An 18,746-nucleotide genomic window follows, 5' to 3' on the forward strand; every position below is an offset into this window, starting at 1 on the left:
GGGAAGGGCCGCGCCGGGGCCTAGCGCCGCGGAGGAGGCCGGGCCGAGCGCGGGCTCCCACAACCCCCCCGGCCTCCCCTACCCACAACCCCCCGCTCGGCGCGATGGCCGCGGTCCGGGCCTGCCCGCGTGCCGCCCCGACGTGCGGGTGGCCCCTCGGCAGGGCAGTGCTGCCAGCATGGAGGCCGAGCCCCCGCCACCGAGGGATCATCCGCCCGGAACAGCTCTGCCAAGAAAGCTGTACGTGGATGCGGTGAAGGCGCACAACCCAGCCTTGAACTCGCAACTGTCTGGCCCGGGTCTGGGCACACAAACCCCTAAGCCAGGGAGGAAGAGCAACATCGTGCCCTTTGCTTCTGATGTGTGTGGTGGCGCAGTGGGGTTTTCAAATGTCGGGGTCGGTGCGGGTCGCCTTCCCCGATGTCACCTCGTCCGTGGTGTGGTGAAACCTGGAAGAGAGTCATGCGGCGCCCCGCTTAGGGTGGCCGTCGTAGAGGACGGTCTGGTTGGCGACACGTAGGGGGTGCGCGTGGGTGCACCCCCTGCGAAAAAGCTGTCGCTGCTCGCCACTGCCCTTCCCCCCCCATGGCGGCGGTGTCTGCGGGAGGTCCGCAATCGCCGCTGGCTGCTGGCAACACTGCCAACAGCATCTGCGGGTGGTTGCCAACCACAAGTCGGCACTTGGCGCCACTGACAGCGCCACGACCGCCCGTGGGAGCTCTCCGCTTACCGCCACCACGCTCCCGCCGCCGACAGCACCGCCACCGCCTGAGAGAGCTCGCCGTGCCCCCCTCAGCCTCCGGGGACATGCAGCGTTCATGATGCGGTTGTCCTTCATCCTCCATTGACACGAAACCCAGACCCCTTCGTGTCCTCTATTTTTCTCATCAAGAGAAAGATAAGAGGACATAAAGGACATCTTTCTCTTGAAGAGAAAAATGAAGACATAAAAGGCATTGGGTTTCATATCAATAGAGGACAGAGTGGCAGAAAACAGGAATGTCCTCTATGATGGCCACCCTAACGCTGCTGCCTCCCGCGGCCCAGGGCTGCTGGGGGGGAAATGCCTCCTGCCCGTGCCCTTGTGGAAGAGGCTTGGGTTCACTGTAGCGTGTGCCTCCGCCTCCCTCTCTCTATACCAGAGCTTTCCAAACTTTTCATGTTGGTGACACACTTTTTAGACGTGCATCATTTCGCGACACAGTAATTCAGTTCCGGGGGAGGGGCCAAGGGAAGCAGATGCGAGTAAGGGAGCTCCGCGGTGCCCTTCCGCAAAATTTTCTGCATTTCGCGCGACGCACCTACACACTGCCGCTGACACACTAATGTGTCGCGGCACACAGTTTGGAAAGCTCTGCTCTATACATACAAGAATCATAGAAAAATTAGGCTCGGATGGGACCTCAGGAGGTCTGGTGCAACGGTTCTCAACCTTTTTTGGACCAGGACCCATTTGTAAACATCAGTGGCCAGTGTAGGGCTGCCAAGCCTCCAGGATTGCCCTGGAGTCTCCAGGAATTAAATAGAAGTCTCCAGGAGACTGCTGAAAGTCACCCAGGTGATAAATGGTAGGGCATTCATGAAAATAAATCATCTGGCTTACACAGTCGGCCAGTGGGTTTTTAAAATGTGATAGTAGTGTGCATTTGCCTCCCTGACATAAAGTCTACGCACGGTAGTCTGTAACTGATACAAGCAAGCACGCGGGCATTTTTGTATTGTGTGTCACGCGCATATTGGCATTCCGGAAACCTCCCAGAATAGATTTAAACACAGTTGGCAACCCTAGGCCAATACAGCCCAGTAAATAATTTCAGTAGAAAACAGCCCCCTGACCATGCTGGTGCCCCTCACTCCCAGCCCACTGGCCTCAGCCCCACAATGTGTTGGACAGGGGCTGGGCCCCCAAGCAGCCCCTTGCAGGCTGGAGCTCTGCCAGCCTGAAAGGGAAAAGCCTGTTTCCCATGTTTTTCTCCTTTAAAGGGGAACCCATTTTTTACACTTTCTGATCCATTTTTAAAGTTTCTACACAACTGTTTCATATATTCCTACAACCCACTTCTGGTATGCAACCCACAGGTTGAGAAATGCTGGTCTAATCCAACCCCTTGCTCAAAGCAGGACTGTCCCCAATTAGATCATCCCAGAGCTCTGTCTATACCCAGGGTTTAAAAATCTCTAAGCATGGATTAAAAATCTGTAAGGATGGAATAGATACCTATATGGATACACGCACACACACACATCTTTATGTAGTCTGTGTAGATGCATGTCCAAGCATGTGGTAGTCGCTGCAAACCTGGTTGATTTTAAACAGCAGAAGAAATTTTTAGCATCTCAGATTCTCACAGGGAGCTGCTCCCAGGCAAATCAGGCCACACATGAGGGAAGAAGATCAAATGCGGTTTGAGGCAAACGTGACAACTAGGCACCCAGTGCTGGCTTCGTGGATAGAGCAAATGGGAGCTGATGTCTCTTTAGCCTTTCATCACACCTAATGAAGTGAACCTGGGTTCACCAAAGGTTGTGCATTTGCTCTCTCTTGCTCTCTTCTCTCTCCTCTCTCAGTTAGTGAAGGTCAGTGAAGGTGCATATTTATCCTGCCTTCCAAGTGCTTTCTAGTCATTCTGAATCTTGTTTTCAAAATAGCACTTTTAACAGAAAAAAAACATTGGCCTCCTGGATTGTCATAGGGAGCTGGTGCCAGGCATATCAGGCCACATGGGGGTGAAGAAGCTCAAAGGTGATTTAGGGCAAATTTGACAGCTAGGCACCCAAGGCTGGCTTCACATATATACCAAATGGGAGCTGATGTCTCTCTAGTGCACTAGACAGGAGATGAAGGGTAAGATGGGGATAGGCTATGAAGAGTCTTAAAAGTGAAGAGAGACTGCAGCTTGAGGCACCATAAAAGGGGCATCCACTAGCGGGACACAGGGTGTTGATTTGATCAGAGAAACCAGCCAGAAAGATGATTTTTCCAGCAATATTTTGTATAGATTTAAAAAACAAAGAATGTCATTTAATAAAGATCAGAAAAGAAATTGCAGTAGTAGGAACATAAGGTTACCAGGGTGTGGACAAAAGCTTTTGCTATGTAGTTGAAGAAGAAAAGTTGAATCACAGAGCTATTATATACAGAAGAGATTTCGACACAACTTGGATGTGTTGGATCTAGTGAAAGGGCATACTGAAGACACAGTCAGAATGTTGTCCCTAATGGTGTTGTCCACAGTGACTAAAAATGGTAGGAGAGCTTAAGTCAGGAAAGATAAATGGTTCAATTTGGCCATGTTGATGCTGAGTAGACAGCTGAACATCCACAAAGGGATATCAGAAAGGTATGCTGGTATTTTAATTTGGACAGAAGGAGACAGGTCCACAATGCAGAAGTAACTGTGCAAGTCGTCTGCCCGGTTTTGGATGACTTCATTGCTATACAGTAGTGTGAGTCAGAGCCCTGGAGCTGAACAAAGTCAAAATATGGGAAAGTTCAGATCTGAACCTGGATGTCACAGCTGGATTCCATCGTTATGATAGCCTGAACCAGACTTCTAAATCTGACACGCACATATACCCCTGGACTTTGTGAATAATAACAATCCAAATGTTATGGCTCAAGGCCATTTCTAATTGTAACATGTATGATGCCTTGAAAGAGTTTTCTGATGAATGTGTGAAAAATACATTGTTGGGACATTATTATTAATTATTAATTTATATTATGGTAGGGCCTCCTCCCCAGTCAAGATTGGGATTTTGCTGGAACTATGGAAACAGATGCATACACAAAAGATACATTCTCTAGCTCTCACAATTTATAATCTAATTTAGGGTAAAGCAAGGAGGGGTGTGTGTGTTGTAAACTTCTCTCAGCCTTTCTGGATAGGGTGGGATATAAACCTACTAAGAAGAAGTAAGAATAAAAGAAGTGGCAAAATGAGGATAATAATGAGATCATGAAGTTACACAGATTAACTCTTCAATAACTTGACAGTTCTAAATCAAGTGAAAGACTTAAAAATTAATAAACAAATCTGCCTATTCCCAATTGCTACAGAGTCTAGTTCTGAACAATCATCTGGTTTCTTCTAAGCTTCACAAAAAAAAAGTCTTAAGAGAGGATTTACAACTGACCTGGGACAAAAGACTAGAAAATGTAATGAACAAGCTTGGAAAGAACACCAAGAGTCTGATCCAGGGACACAAGTCACTAGGTAACATTTTAGTGATTCCCATGCCTTTCACTTAGACCCCAGATTTTCAAAACTATGTCTGTCATTAGGTTTCCCATTGACAAATGTTGAATCACTCCTCTGTTCTTAAAATTCCTTACCTATAAAAAGAGTTAGTTTGTGCTTACTAATGTTTGGAAAGATGTTTGAGATCTGCAATTGTAAAGCACTTTATAAGTGCTAAGAATTATTATTTTCTTTATCATGAACTAGTGATAATACTTAGGGCATGGTTGTCAAACTCACAATGCCTCCTGGGCCAGATCTGGAAGCAGTGGCAGCAGGACAAGCAGTTTCAGGGACTTATGGGGATTAACGCAGCCACCATTCTCTTCTGACATACATCTCTCCACAGAGCCATATGCACGCATCAGATTTTGGTAGTGGGCCCTAACCTCTCTCACACTACCCCCAAATTACTGGGGCCCTTTTATGAACTTGGGCCAACTGTTTGACTCTCCTGACTTTAGGTATGGATTAGGCTTGCCATAGCAAAGACATTCTTAGCTAAGCACACTAGCTTTTTTGCATTCAGTTTGGTTATAGTCTGAAAAAGTGACTGTAGGAGTGGTACCTTCTTAAAGATCCTACTCAGTGCATATGTTTTGTCTGCTTTCAAGACACCAGTTTATTTTGCTGACAAAAGTTTTACTGTTGTGAGTATTGTGGAGGGATTTAAATTCTCTTCTGGTTGTCATCATCAAAATCATCATCTGAGTTTCTACTGCAGAATTTTTATCATCAGAAAAAAGAACACATGCATTTCAAAGCACTTTGCAAAGAAGGTGTCATTATCCCTATTTTGCATTGTGGAAGCTAGAGCTATATGCAAAGAAACTTGCCTAAGATTACCCAAGCAAGCAAGCAGTGATAGAGTCAGTGATAGAACCCAGGTCTCAGAGGAACACTGCAAAAATTTGTACTTTAAGATTTTATTGTTTTAAAGAAATACAGTTTGCTGTGAAACATATTTTTTAAGTTTTGTGACAAAAATTATCTTTGCACAAAATTCAGAGATGTCTGTAGGAAAAGCTTAGTTTTGCCCCAAATGCTGATTTCTAGATTTAAAAAAAAAAGAACAGACTGACTTCTTTTTCACGTTTTATAAAATCTACAAACAATGAAAGAATAAAATAGTTGCTATGCAATTCATGTGAAATCTGCATACACACAAATATTGATATGAAGTACAGAACATACATTGAACTCTGAAGCCCAGAAAAACAATGTTTTCCTTGCCATTTTCATTATTTTTTTCAATGGTTGTATTGAAAAATTATATGCAAGTACTATTTGTTTTATGTTTACATTGATGATACATAGGTATGAACAGAGGTAACTAAGACTCCAGTTCTTGGCTGGACAGACTGTGCCACGTGCACATGTGAAGAGTCCAAGCATGCAGTTTTACACTAGGGACACAGATGCATATTAAGTGCAGAGATATTTTTATAGTGTCAGGCTATTTTGTATTCTCAAATTCCAGTCTACATCATCACACCTCTGTTTAAATTTAATTTTTGCCTAATTGACAGCTGTTTCTCTCTTTTCTAAATAGATCATTAATCAAATAACAGTGATACCATGAATAATTCATGCTAGGTAACCAGCTATGAAATAACTTCTCACATTAGCCTGTGCCAGGCAATTCTGGAGTCTGATTCAGAACAATTACAGACTAATTTTTAACACTTTTGTGTAGGTTGAAATCCAAGGCTTTCAGAGCACTTGGATGACATTAATGGATTAAGCTTCACAATACCTTTGTTCAGTAGCTAGTATTATTTGGTTAATTCCACAAAAAAGGACTCGGGAACCTTACTGCAATTTTAGGTATCCAAATCCAAAACTTTGATCCTCAGGACCATTTCTCCACTGCCATCTAAACCTGGAGGTATCTATAGTGCCTAGGTGCCTTTGTTTCTGCCAGTAAAGTCCCCTATGCATCTAAATATCCTGCTAGCAAGAACTGCCTGAGTCTTGATGAGCAGGTAGGTGCCTAGCTCATACCTAAGCAATTGACAAATGGGGTATTGCCTGCCTGACTTGCCTGCAGGGCTTGGCCCAGTAGCAGAGCACTCCTAACCCTAAAGAAAAGTCAGGAGGAGCTGTTAACCAAAAGCTCTATAGTTAGAGCTCTTAATCATTCGTTTGGGATGTGGGAGACTGAGCTTCAAATCCTCTTCCCCTCCAGATAAGTGCCCTAACCAGTGTGCTATAAAGTCATTCTCATACATTTTCTCCTACTCTCTGTAGTCTATTGAATATTTAATTAGGCTGTGCAAAGTGGAACAGTTTCAATAAAAGAGACTGAGAATACCCCACCTCACAGGCTGGGGGTTAGGGTACTCTCAGAGGACCTTTAGGTTTAATATCCCTCAGGCACAAGAGGGATTTGAACCAGTCTCCTACATCCCAGGTGAGTGGTCTCTCATCTGAGCAATCAAGGAAAGTGAAGGTGAGTACAATTTTCTTGGTGCCTCTGCATTTTGTGTGGAAAGGCTGGCTTTGGTTCTGCAGTTCCTCAGCATTTTTTGTTGGCTAATTTCAGCTTGCCACTCAGCCTGCTGGTTTTCGTGGTTTCTTTTTTAGGAGTCTAACTCTCCCCATGCATTGTAGATGGAGCATATATGCTCTAACGTAGAGTTATGGATTCCATTGGATCTTGGTATCTCAGTCTTGCAGAGTACCTGAAGGGTAGGCAAAGCAATGCTCAATCCTTTTTGTAGATCTGCCTGATTTTTTTCCATATTTCGAAGCACAGAAGGATGAAGTTAGTTGTCCAAGGTCACACAGGAAGTCTGTTTGAATGAAGAGCTCCAACCAAGAATGCTAAACAAGCCAGGGCAATGGAATAGGCAACCATCAATTCTCTGGATCATGATGTACACATAAGAGGTCTAGTCAGGTGCCTGATTAATTCACTTGTGGCTGTTAAGCCCAATTCAAGAGCAACACAGCTTATTACAAGTTTCACAGATCCATGTGTTGTATGAGTTGAAATCCAAGTTTACAGTTAATTGATTTCATCTTCACTTTGCTTCCATCCTCTAGATCAAAGCAGCTTCATGTTGTGCTGCACCCAGTACCAGATGGCTCCTCAGACGAGATTCTGCATGCTTCCTCCAGCTTTCTACATTGATGTTGAAAGACTTCACACCATTTTTACACACATTGCCATAAAGAGAGACCCTACTTTGTAGAGCCACCTCGAATCTCCCTGTACAAAATATTCTTGAGGATATAGTCTGCTCACATTCTCCTGACATGACAAAGCCATCGCAACCTTCTCTTCTTGATAGTGGTTTTTAAGTGCATCAGTCCTGCATGCTCTAGCATCTCTGTGTTTGGTATTTTGTCTTCCCACTTTATTTTCAGGATCTGACACAGGCATCTCATATGGAAGCTGTTCAATCTCTTGATGCGCTCGGCATATGTAGTCCACATTTCTGAACCATAAAGCAGGGATGACAGCACACAAGTCTCATACATTTGCATCTTTAACTTAGTTGATAATGTGCTGTTATTCTGTACGTGTTTTTGTAATAACCCATAAAAGCCATGGCAACATAGTAAGCAAAAACAGGAAGGAAAAATAAATAAATAGTCCTTGTTGTATGTCTTAAAAGCTGCCCAGTTACAGCCAAGATAGGCAACCAAGGCCAATGATTCCAAAGGTGAGCACCTTCCTGAGCACACTCCTGAAGAGTTCAGTTGTAAGAACTGACAGAGTAGCCCAAGTGGTCGGTCCCAAGTTAAAACATTTTTAGCAACACCCTGAGGACGGAAATAAATTATGTAAATTTCTTTTATTAGCATAATATACTTTATTTTTAGATACAGAAATGCTAAATAGGACAAATCTCAGGAATTAATGTTAATACCTTACTTTCTCAGTTTAACTCACTGTCAGTTAATGACTTACCTTTCCCAAGTCTGTTTGTTTACATATGACAGGCAATAAAACCACAGACACATAAAGGAAAGCGTGTATTCTGGCTCTCCCTTTCTGGATAAGTAATAAGAGGCTTCAAATGTTAATTCTGAGTCATGAAGTTAGAAGATCAGCCAGACTCATAATAATTGGTGGTTTTCCTTTCCAGTGTTACTGGTTGATCATTACAGCTGGGCAAGGTCCAAAGAAGCAATCTCTTGATGCTCTTTCATTTCATTCATTATTGCATCATTTGTTGAGTTGCAACTAAGTGCATTCAATACTGCAATATTTTTTTAAAGCCATATAGATCCAAATCAGCCCTTTGTAAAACTGACATTACCACATCTATCACCAGTGCAGGCCAGCTATAAGAATACAAAACCAGCCAAGCCATGCATATAATTAAATACAAACCAAAGCAATCAACCACAATGAATTAGCCATATATAGAAAACTAAAGGCATGCATACATCTCCAGTAATTGAAATAGGCATGTATGTCCTTATCTCAGTCAAGCATGCTTTATTGTTATGACTTCTTACTGTTGCAGTAGCACCCAAAACATATTAGATGTTGCATGCAATTATATAGGATATGCTTCATGTTACACAGCACTTACAACCTTAAAAGGGAAGTGTTAAAGCATAGAAGAGAAGTGATGCAACATGCAAGTAAAATGTTTGAAGTAATGCTCAAGTATGTTTTAATGATGCAAGGCTGGTTCCTTCCTCCATGAGTTTTTGCTGTGATTAGATATATAAACTACCCCCAGTTGCCCTACTTAACTTGCCATTGCTAATCAGTTAGTTCCTTGGAGGCAGTGAGAAGTTAGCAAACCTACAAAATCTTGGTCCATGGAAACGATCCAGGACATTGATATTCCAGATTCAGTGCTGCAATTTTCAGAAGAAGCACACAAGGCACAGCCTGGAGTGTTGGAACAACAGTGGGTGAAATCTGCTTTGCTTCTTGCTTGTTTGCATGCATATATAGCCCAGGCAGTAAGTTAAAGCAGAGCTTCCCTGACTTGTGGCAGATTCCCTACAGAAGTTAACACCTCTGAATGGCTCAAGTAGGAAATGCTTTCCCATTACTCCAGCTCCCATCCTTGACATTCTTCTGGCCAGGGTTGGCTAAGGGTAGGGGACCAATAAAACAGAAAGCTGAGTGTATTAGACCTGTCCTATCTGTGTGCTGTGGACATGTTGTGCTGCCTTTTATTCTGCCAGAGCAGCATGAACAGAATTAGCCCTGTCATCTGTACACTGATAGCACTACAGCTTCAAAATGTCATAATTCTAGTACAATGAATGCACGCATGCATGCACACACCCAATGCAGCTGTGTTAATTCACTCAAAAGACTATGCTGGACTTACAAATGAATATGCATGACCTGGCGTGGCTGGGGGTGGGTGCAGGGGAGTATAAACAAACTACATGGCAATAGTAACAACAACACAGGTAGATGTAAACTGCCAAGAGCAGGTGGCTCCACAGGACAGTGTAGATAAGATGATCATTCTGGTAGATAGGGCTGCAAATCCTAATCCCCATGTTGTATTACAGAAATACCACAATACTAGCAAAACCATGCTCAAAATCAGTTTATCTTTTACCGGAAACTAAGTGCTGTCAAGGCTTGGGCTTTCCTACCATTTTTGGGAGAGCTTAAGCCAGCCTGTTCCTGCCATAGTCACTGCTGGGGAAGTCACAGTGGCAGTCCAGCAGGAATGAGAGAGTTCTTGAAAAATGCTAATGAAGATATGGCATTAGAGATAAGAATTTACTCACTGGGGAGAATTACGTCATTTTATATTTAAACAACAGTAGTCAGGCAGCAATTCAAACACTCAGCACGGGCAGGGGGAGGCAGAAAATAGCAAGGATCCTACTCTCTTTCAGGTGAATTTCTGAGCCTTTTTTTCCTCTTACAATTCTCTTTCTAATTTCAGTGCTTTCTTCTCTTGCTCTTTCCCACAGCCAAAACAATCAAGCTTGACAATTGTTATTAGACTTAACCGTGGTCTTGCTAGTCTGTGAGAAAGCTTAGTCCAGCCTGAATTGAAATGAAATCAAACTATGTTAAGACTTGGGTGGTGGGGAGAATTGATTTTTTTTCCAGTTCATCAGAGAAACTGAAAAAAGGAAAATTCAGTTTTGATCTAATCAGATTTAATATTTATGGGGGTTTTTTCTCACCATAAGAAAAAAGGTTTTCTCTCCAACTATTCTATTTGAGGCAAGATAAGACATTTTGTTTGGTATAAAAGGTGGACGCCCCCTTTTTTACACAAAAAGTAATTTTTCCAGAACTTGGAAGACCCATGTTCAATTCCTTCTTCTGTCTGAGATCATTTTAACCTACAATTCCTATTTGCTAGGAAAGTGTCCTTATTATTGAGCTACGGGTTACTCTGGAGTGAGAAAGCTCTCACTCTCTTACAACTCTTGAAGATTTTCTTCTGTGCATAAAAGAAAGATTCACTGGACCAGAGAGCGAGCGTGAGAATGACTCCCCAGTCTGAAGGTTATACATTCTTCTGGGTGGATGGCTCCAGTCTTTGCTCAAGTTAATATTTATTTATGCAAAGTAGAATCGTGTCAACATGGCTCTGCTATAGAATAACCTGGCGTGTGGGGTTTATGTTTAGGGCACTTTCCTGGGAAATGGGTGTGGTGGTGTCAAAGTACATCAGGAAGAGGGAATTTAGTTTGGGTCTCCTGCATGCAGGTGCGAAACCTGGTACTGACCTATTAGATAAAATTAATCGAATTCTTTCAAAATCTGGGCCCTGAAAAATTTTTCCAGTTGAAACTATTCATCTAATTTAACTCAGATTAGTAAATACTTTTAAAGATGACTGAAGCCACTTTTCCCCCCCAGGAAATTGTTATTCGCTGAAAAACATGCATCCAGCTCCAGTTATGAATAACCTTATGAGATGTGGCTATGTGTTTCACCTTATGAGATGTGGCTATGTAAGCTAATCTTACATAAATATTAATCTTTGACACAGCCATGCCTCTGAAAGAAACAGTGAAAGAAATGGCTCATGAATTCTGCTGTTCTGTGGGTGCATAGAAAGCCTGTTTTATCAACTCTCATGCTGGTTTGTTCCTTAATGGAGTGCCTTTGCAGTCAACACATTTTCTCTCGTTTTTCCTGACTCTGGTCAGCCAGCTCATTTCAATTAACCTGTGGAATTATTGGTATGAAGTATGAGGAATTTCCATCCTGCAGGAAAATTTTGCATTTCAAAAGAATAATTAGTACCAAATTGGAACAAGAAGTTGGAAATGAAGAATTTCTTGCTGAATAGAAACTTGAAACAGAATATTTTGAAAAATTTAAAGCTTGCCTTTCTGTCTGCCTGGTAAGCAAGTCAGCTGGGGAGCTAGCCAGCCTGCCTTACCAGAAAGAATTTCAGGGAGGCATCCACCTAACAGGCTAGGGCAGGGGTTTTCAACCTTTTTTAAGGACCTTCTGGGTACACTTCTGGCAGAGCAAGGGGGTGTGTGGTGGCAGTGGCCAGATGCAGAGCAGGGAGTGGCTTGCACATAGTGGCAGCGGCAGCACAGGGTAATGGATGGCAATGGCAGCTGCCTCATGTGAGCTCCTCCCCTCCCACATGTCCGGTTGGACAAGCTCCCCCCTGCTCCTGGGAGGCGGCAGCACAGGGTGGTGGGTGGCAGCGCTCTGTCCCTGCCTGCCTGCATATACCCCCAGCCCCTTTCCAAGTACCCCCAGGGGTATGCGTACCCCCAGTTGACAACCCCTGGACTAGGAAATAGACTGCATGAGGACTGTGGAACGCCTGTACACGTGCAGTGAAGCTGCTCTGATGCATTGTAATTACAGTGTGTTGGAGCAGACTTAGTTCATCAAATCTGCTGGAGCGTGGGAATTACTGAGCTCCAGCAGATTCCGGCAGATGTTCAACGAGCTTTAGTTAAAGTGCCTCCGCCGCCATTTGATACACGAGACAGTCCAGGAGCTTTAATTAGAGTGGCTCTTACCTGTTCTTGACCTTAATACAATTGCCCATAAAACAAACCCCACCTACTCGCTTTTACTGAGGCTCAGAGACTGTCAGTGATGACAAGTTGACAGCTTTGAGCAACCCTGAGTGCACGCCTCACAGCTATGCTTAGGCTGTGTCTTGGTAGCAGTGCCTGGGAGCGGAAGCATGCTGATTCACTCCAAGCCAGTTGGGGTCACCTCTGCCACCTCCACTCTGCTTAATTGCCCATCTCTGGTGCACCCAAAAAAAAGCAAGTGGTTGGAGTTTATTTTGTCATTTGTGAACCCGAGTCTGGGGGAAGCTATGTTTCTCAGGAGCCCTGAGATGTTGCTGCCAGGAGTTCTCAGATGTTGCTCAGGAGCCCTGCCTGCCAAGGAGCTTAGGGCAGGTGACATATGACCTGTCAGGAAACTTGGTGGGTTTGACAGTTTTCTGCACAAGGGCTAGGGACAGACATTACACATAAACCAGTATAAGTGAACAGAAACCAGTTCACATCTGTAACACAACAGATGTTCAGTACACATAAACTACTTTCAAATGGCTGAAACTGGTTTACAATAAACCTGGACAGATGTAGTTTCAGACTTAACTGATTTAGGGTAAATCAGTGTATTGAACTTCTGTCCCAGATCCCCTCCACATTCAAATTAACTCAATCCCCTAGTATCCCAGAACGCTTTGCACCTCCCCCCACAAGCTCCCCCCCACAGGGTGTGTGAGCTAGCCTTGGCTCAAGCTGTCTCCTCCAGCCCAGCAGGGAGGCATGCCATAGCACCCCCTGGCTTCTGGCCTACACCACTGCAAACGTGTGGCTGCCTTTCCAGAATCAAAAGTGAATGTCTGTTCATTTGCTTATAGGTTCAAATCTATGCAGCTTCTCTACCTGAGAAGATTGAATCGATTCAGCCTCAGGCTTTTTGACTGCCCGTACTTGGCCTCAGTGTCAATTCCATCAAATGGCTCTGTGAGAGAATTTTTGACAAGCTATAACGTAAACCTATATAACATTTAGGAATTAGGTAGTGTCCCACCAGGTAGTTTGTGAGCCATCTAGGGGCCATCTCTATCTTCTGTGTTTCGGAAACTACCCAGAACAAGTGTACATCTGTGTGCAGAGAGACCAAGAAAACTTTGCTTTGTAAACATAGCTAGAATTGGCTCATCTTGATGCCTGTACCTCTGTGTCTGTTCCAACCTTTTACACACGTTGTGTCAGTAGTAAAAGAGGCACAGATATACAGATAATCAAAAGAGACCCAATAATATGGATATAAGCCAAATACTAGGTGGCAGGGATTAAGAAGAATTTTTTCCTATGGGCAGGACACTCTGGACATGTTCAGATGTGCAGGCACATATGGTCTGTGGTGCCTCAAATCTCTTTGTGGTGCACAAACCACATGTGTTGCATGTTAAACCATGAGCAGTGCTGGTAATCTGCAGTGCAGGAGAAAAATTTGCTACCAGGATTTCCCAGTAGCAAAAATAAAAACCTGGGAAAAAAAAGGCAGGGCAAAGCACATGAAAATAGCATGTGCTGGGACAAACATGGAGCCTCCAAGCTGAGGCAGTGTGCCTCAAGACAGGCTCCACAGCCGGCGTGCAGCTTGCCTCAAGATGCGGGAGCAGGCAGCCCTATGATGGCTGCTCTCTTGTCTCCATGTACCTCAGCATGGCGCCCCCGCGTTGAGACATGTGGAGATGGGGGAGCCCCCATGCTCAGGCATATGAAGATAGGGGAGCAGCCAGCCCAGGGCTGCCTGCTCCCCCATCTCAAGGTGCACTGTGCCCCAGCCAGCCACAGAGCAGATGGCTGGGTCGCAGTGTGCCTCTGCATGGGGGCTTCCCCATCTCCACATGCCTTAGCACAGGTGCTCTGCTGCTTGTGCAGGCAGGAAAGCAGGCAGCCTAGGGCCACTCCCCAGCTGGGTGGGATGCAGGGTGCCTCAGTGCAGGGTCTCTACTGGCTAGCCCATGAGGCACCCTGGGTCCCAGCCAGATCCCCCTGCTGCACATGAAGCCTGGACATGAGCCAGAGGAGCTGGTCACGGCCCACAACAAAGGGCCCCTGCAGGAGCATGCGCTGCGGCACAAAGCAGCAACACAAATTTGTGCTGCTGCAAGTGCACGCCCCTGCTTGTCTGGACATAGCCTCTGATGCTTCTTGCATGTCTGCCTGAAGTTTGAGATACCATCTGCTGCCAGAAAAGATGAGGAACACGTGGTCTAATTGGTAGAATAATTCTTGTTTTTCTAAGGGCATCAAATCAAAATTTGTAACCAGGATAGTGGTTGGCAAAGAGGAAGCAAATGATATGGAAAATATTATGATACCACACAAAACAATGACATGACCTTACTAGCTGTACTAAATTCAGCACTAGTCTTGCTACAGGAAAATATACTAGAGGGTAGAAAAAGAGTTGGAAAAACAGAGAGAGAGAAATCAAGTTTTACATAGATTTGGGGGTGATTTAACCCTGAAAGAAGACAGCTTTGCATTATCGCTGACAATGATTTGGATTATATTAAAAATTCATCAGATGTTGCATTTTTCTCGTCTCATGATATCAGAACAAAGGGACATTACTTAAATGCAAAATAAAAACAAGGAAACACTTTCACCCATCCTTTGGAATCCACTGCTGCCCATAGCTGTAAAAGGTTAGAGTATTGTTTTAGCCATGATGCTCCAGGAAATATGAGAGAAAGAAGGGTTTTGGGTATATCTCTTATTGGACCAACTGTATTTTTGGGAGAAATATTAAACTAACTTTCGGGCGCAAACATGAAAGGGCAACTTGAGTCTGAAAGCTTGCCTAACTCTTTCATAAAAGAGACCACAAGAAACCCTTGCTTCTCTCATCTAAATGTCAATACAAAAATTGAAACAGGATTTATAGAAGGCTGAAACAGATTTACTACTTTGTGGGTGCATCTACATGTGCATATTAATGCAACACAATAAACTCCGGCGCATATGAAACTATGAAACTATATTGCTTCAGAGTTTATTGCTCCCAAGTGCCACATTTAGACATGCACTCAGGACCACAGCACTTTGAGGCAAGTTGGAGCAGCCCCAGCTTGCAGGGGGGCTGGTAGGGTCAGCCTGCCAACCCGGGGCTGCTCTGACCTGGCTCAATGTACTGTGGAGGGGCTGGCTGGGGCATGAGGGTGCTCCAGTGCAGGGCTAGCTAGCAGGCAGCCCCTCCCTTCCCCCCCCACTGAAGCACCCTTGTGCCCCAGTCAGCTGCATCAGTGTCTACACATGCATTGCTGCAAAGTAAAAAAACTCAATAGCAGGATACTACTTGTATTTACAAGTACTACACTAATGTGGAGTTTATTAGTTTCCTGTGACTTACTAGGCCACATGTGTAGATACTGAGATGCTTGCTGCAGACCTAATTAGTCCACCTGTGTGGGCATGCCATTCGTAACACTTGCCTATCTCATGGAAATTCCTATTCTTCTTTGTGCCTATTTTTTTTCTGTTCCAAATTATTGTCAGTAATACAACATTGATGTTGGAAGTTGAACACACATTTTACCCATGGAGCAGATACATATAACTGGTCTATCTGCCATGCCATTGACCTAGAAGGGGTCAATTTTCATAGGGAAATAATTTCCTGGGAAAGTATATGCCTTTGTATTCCTCCAGTTATTGGTTTTTCATCTGATATTGCCAATAGTAATGCTGATTTTAATGGTGATATTTGTATTTGTTGCATCAGACTTGGATCACCCATTTATTTTTCATAGGATATCAGCATGTGTCAAATGAGGATCAGTGGAGTCTGTAAGGGTTGTTTTAGGGGTAAGTAACAATCCTGATAGAATCTCCAGTGATACCTTCAGTTTCAGTTCAGTAAGGATTCTGGCTAAGGTGACACCTTCAAACATAGTCAGTTTTCCTGATAAGCCTGACACCAGAGTTTGCCCCTCTAAGGCAGATTTCTAAGGGGTAGTCTTGGCATTCTATCTGTAGCTTTTGCTTCAGGGCTTTCTGTGTTGGTATTTCTTTTAACAGCAGGATTCACTGCAGGGAATAATTATGATGATGATGCTGAAAATAAAAGTATATGGTTCTTATATAGCACTTTTCCTCAGTACTTCAGAAAGCATTTAACAAAGAGGCCAATATTATCATTCCCATTTTACAGATAGGAAAACTCAGGCATAGTGGCAGAATAACCTGTCAAAGGTCACCCAGTAGACTAATGGCAGAGTGCTTTCTGCCAAGGCCTCCAAACTAGGTATAGTTTTCCTTTCATGGGTAGAATTATCAGGGGAACAATATGGCGATTCTCTCTCTCCTATTCTGGTAACCACAGATGCCTGTAAATGAGCTGGGAGGCTGCTCCAACACACTGTAATTACAGTGCGTTGGAGCAGACTCAATTAATCGAGTCTGCTGGAGTGTGGTATTACCGCGCTTCAGCCAGTATCCATGTCTTGTGTATCAGCATCCTTGCACTTTAAAATGGCAGCGGGGGTGCTTTATCTAAAGCTTGTAGAACAAGCTTTAGATAAAGTGTCCCTGCTGCCATTTTGAAGCATGGGGATGCTGATACACGAGGTGCTTTAAGTAGAGCAGGTCTCAGAGATAATTCATTAAAGCAGCTCTTGGAGCCATTCTAATTAAAGCACCCCCCCTCCACCCCCGGAGCATGTGTAAAAACACCCTATAGCTCAGGGGCGGGCAATTATTTTGGGCGGGGGGCTGCTTACTGAGTTTTGGCAAGCCATCAAGGGCTGCACGACAGGCAGCCAGGGGCAGGTAACTATTAATTTTCTAAATTTTTTAGGGGCCCTGCAGGACGGATAGAATGGCCTGGCGGGCCGCATCTGGCCCACGGGCCACATTTTGCCCACCCCTACTATACCTCTAAACAGTAGGTCTAAATCTAAGTTCAGACATTGTTATTTTAATGTACCAATATGAATGCCATTATTAATCTGTTAACATCGCACCAGAACTTATTGGAGAAACAAGAACGTTTTTGAGAAAACAAAGAACTGTGTAAAAACCTGGTTCTAGGTGTCATGCCCATTTCAAAAGTCACCCTCAGTTATCATTGCCAATACCAACTGTAATTCCAAATGAAGTATATTCAATGGCTATTTCCAATTTAATATTTAGGCTTATTTAAAATACATCACTTTTACTTAAAGTGGTGCAAAAAAAATATTAATTGAATTGAATGCAAGAAAGCTAACCTTGTGATAGCAAGGTAGAAAAAGGAAGATTTTTTAAATTCATTTTTGCCCCTACCCATAACTTTATAGAGCTTCCTTATCTTTTATGAATAACTTCTGCTTGTCAGTTTTTTTGGAACAGGATCTATTCATTGCTCCTGCAGGACCAGCAGAGGGAGCATGAAAATATGGCATGTTTTCAGCCAAGTTCTACACAAACAATTATTGTTGTCTTGTTTTCATTCCTAGGCAACAGATTTTCAGAAAAACATATATGTATATATATATATATACATATATAGAATATGGAGAACATTGTGACAGCCACCTTTCCCCTCCTCTCTGGATGTTAACAGTTTTAAGATACCACAGCATAAATCTGAAGTCTGTACTTTTCTCAAAATTTAAAGGAACTATTTTTATATTTGATATGGAGTTTTTTTTGGAAGATGTTTAAGAGTACATTAAGTGACCATTTAAATTTACTCCCACACATCACATTTTTATAAATAGGAGAAGTAATGTTTCAGGAGAATGAAACATAAAACATGGGAAATGTTCAGCATAGAAAAACAAATATATATATTTATACATACACAGGCACACAGACAAGCACTTTAAGTATAAGTAGTATAAATGCATACACTATATTTATGGAAAACTGTATATTTGTGTTTATGGATATATACAGACAAGTTTCCTTGGGTGAATTTGATATCTTTTATTAGATGCATATATAATCTATATATACACACACACCATTTATAGAGAGGCCTACTGATGTTCATGCAAGCTTAAAGATATATGAAAAACACAGACCTGTGTACCAAGGAGCTGAAAACATATGGGTCAAATCAGGCAAAGGTCTTAGCGGCCCCAGTGCCTATAGTAGTTATTGATATTTGTATTATCCCTTTTTCAGCACTCAGAGGAAAGAGGAAAGGACATGTGTGAATTAGTAGCAAAGGTTTGAACTACTAACATAGGGGTACAGAATATGACTCAGAAGAACAGATTTAATTACATTATACCTTCAAATTTGGTCTGTTTTAAACTTCTAGTTACATGAAAACCCTACTGTAATTGATCCATCTTGCAGTTCTTATTAAGGCAAACATTTCTCATAGACTTAGGGACTTTCCCCAAGGCATGGACTGGAGAACTTGAATCAGTTTGTTTTACTTCAAAGGTGCTTGCCTGAGCTTCAGCTGCAGTAAGAACATTAGTTTGCTTCAGCTCCAATAGCTTCTGATCACTTTGAATATGTATGATTAAGTCTGCAGCAAAGCCACAATCTTGTAATTGTTTGGGGCTACTTTGGATGTACATGTCAGGAGCAATC

The sequence above is a fragment of the Alligator sinensis genome, unplaced genomic scaffold, assembly GCF_000455745.1.
Source record: "Alligator sinensis unplaced genomic scaffold, ASM45574v1 scaffold678_1, whole genome shotgun sequence".
NCBI lineage: Eukaryota > Metazoa > Chordata > Crocodylia > Alligatoridae > Alligator > Alligator sinensis.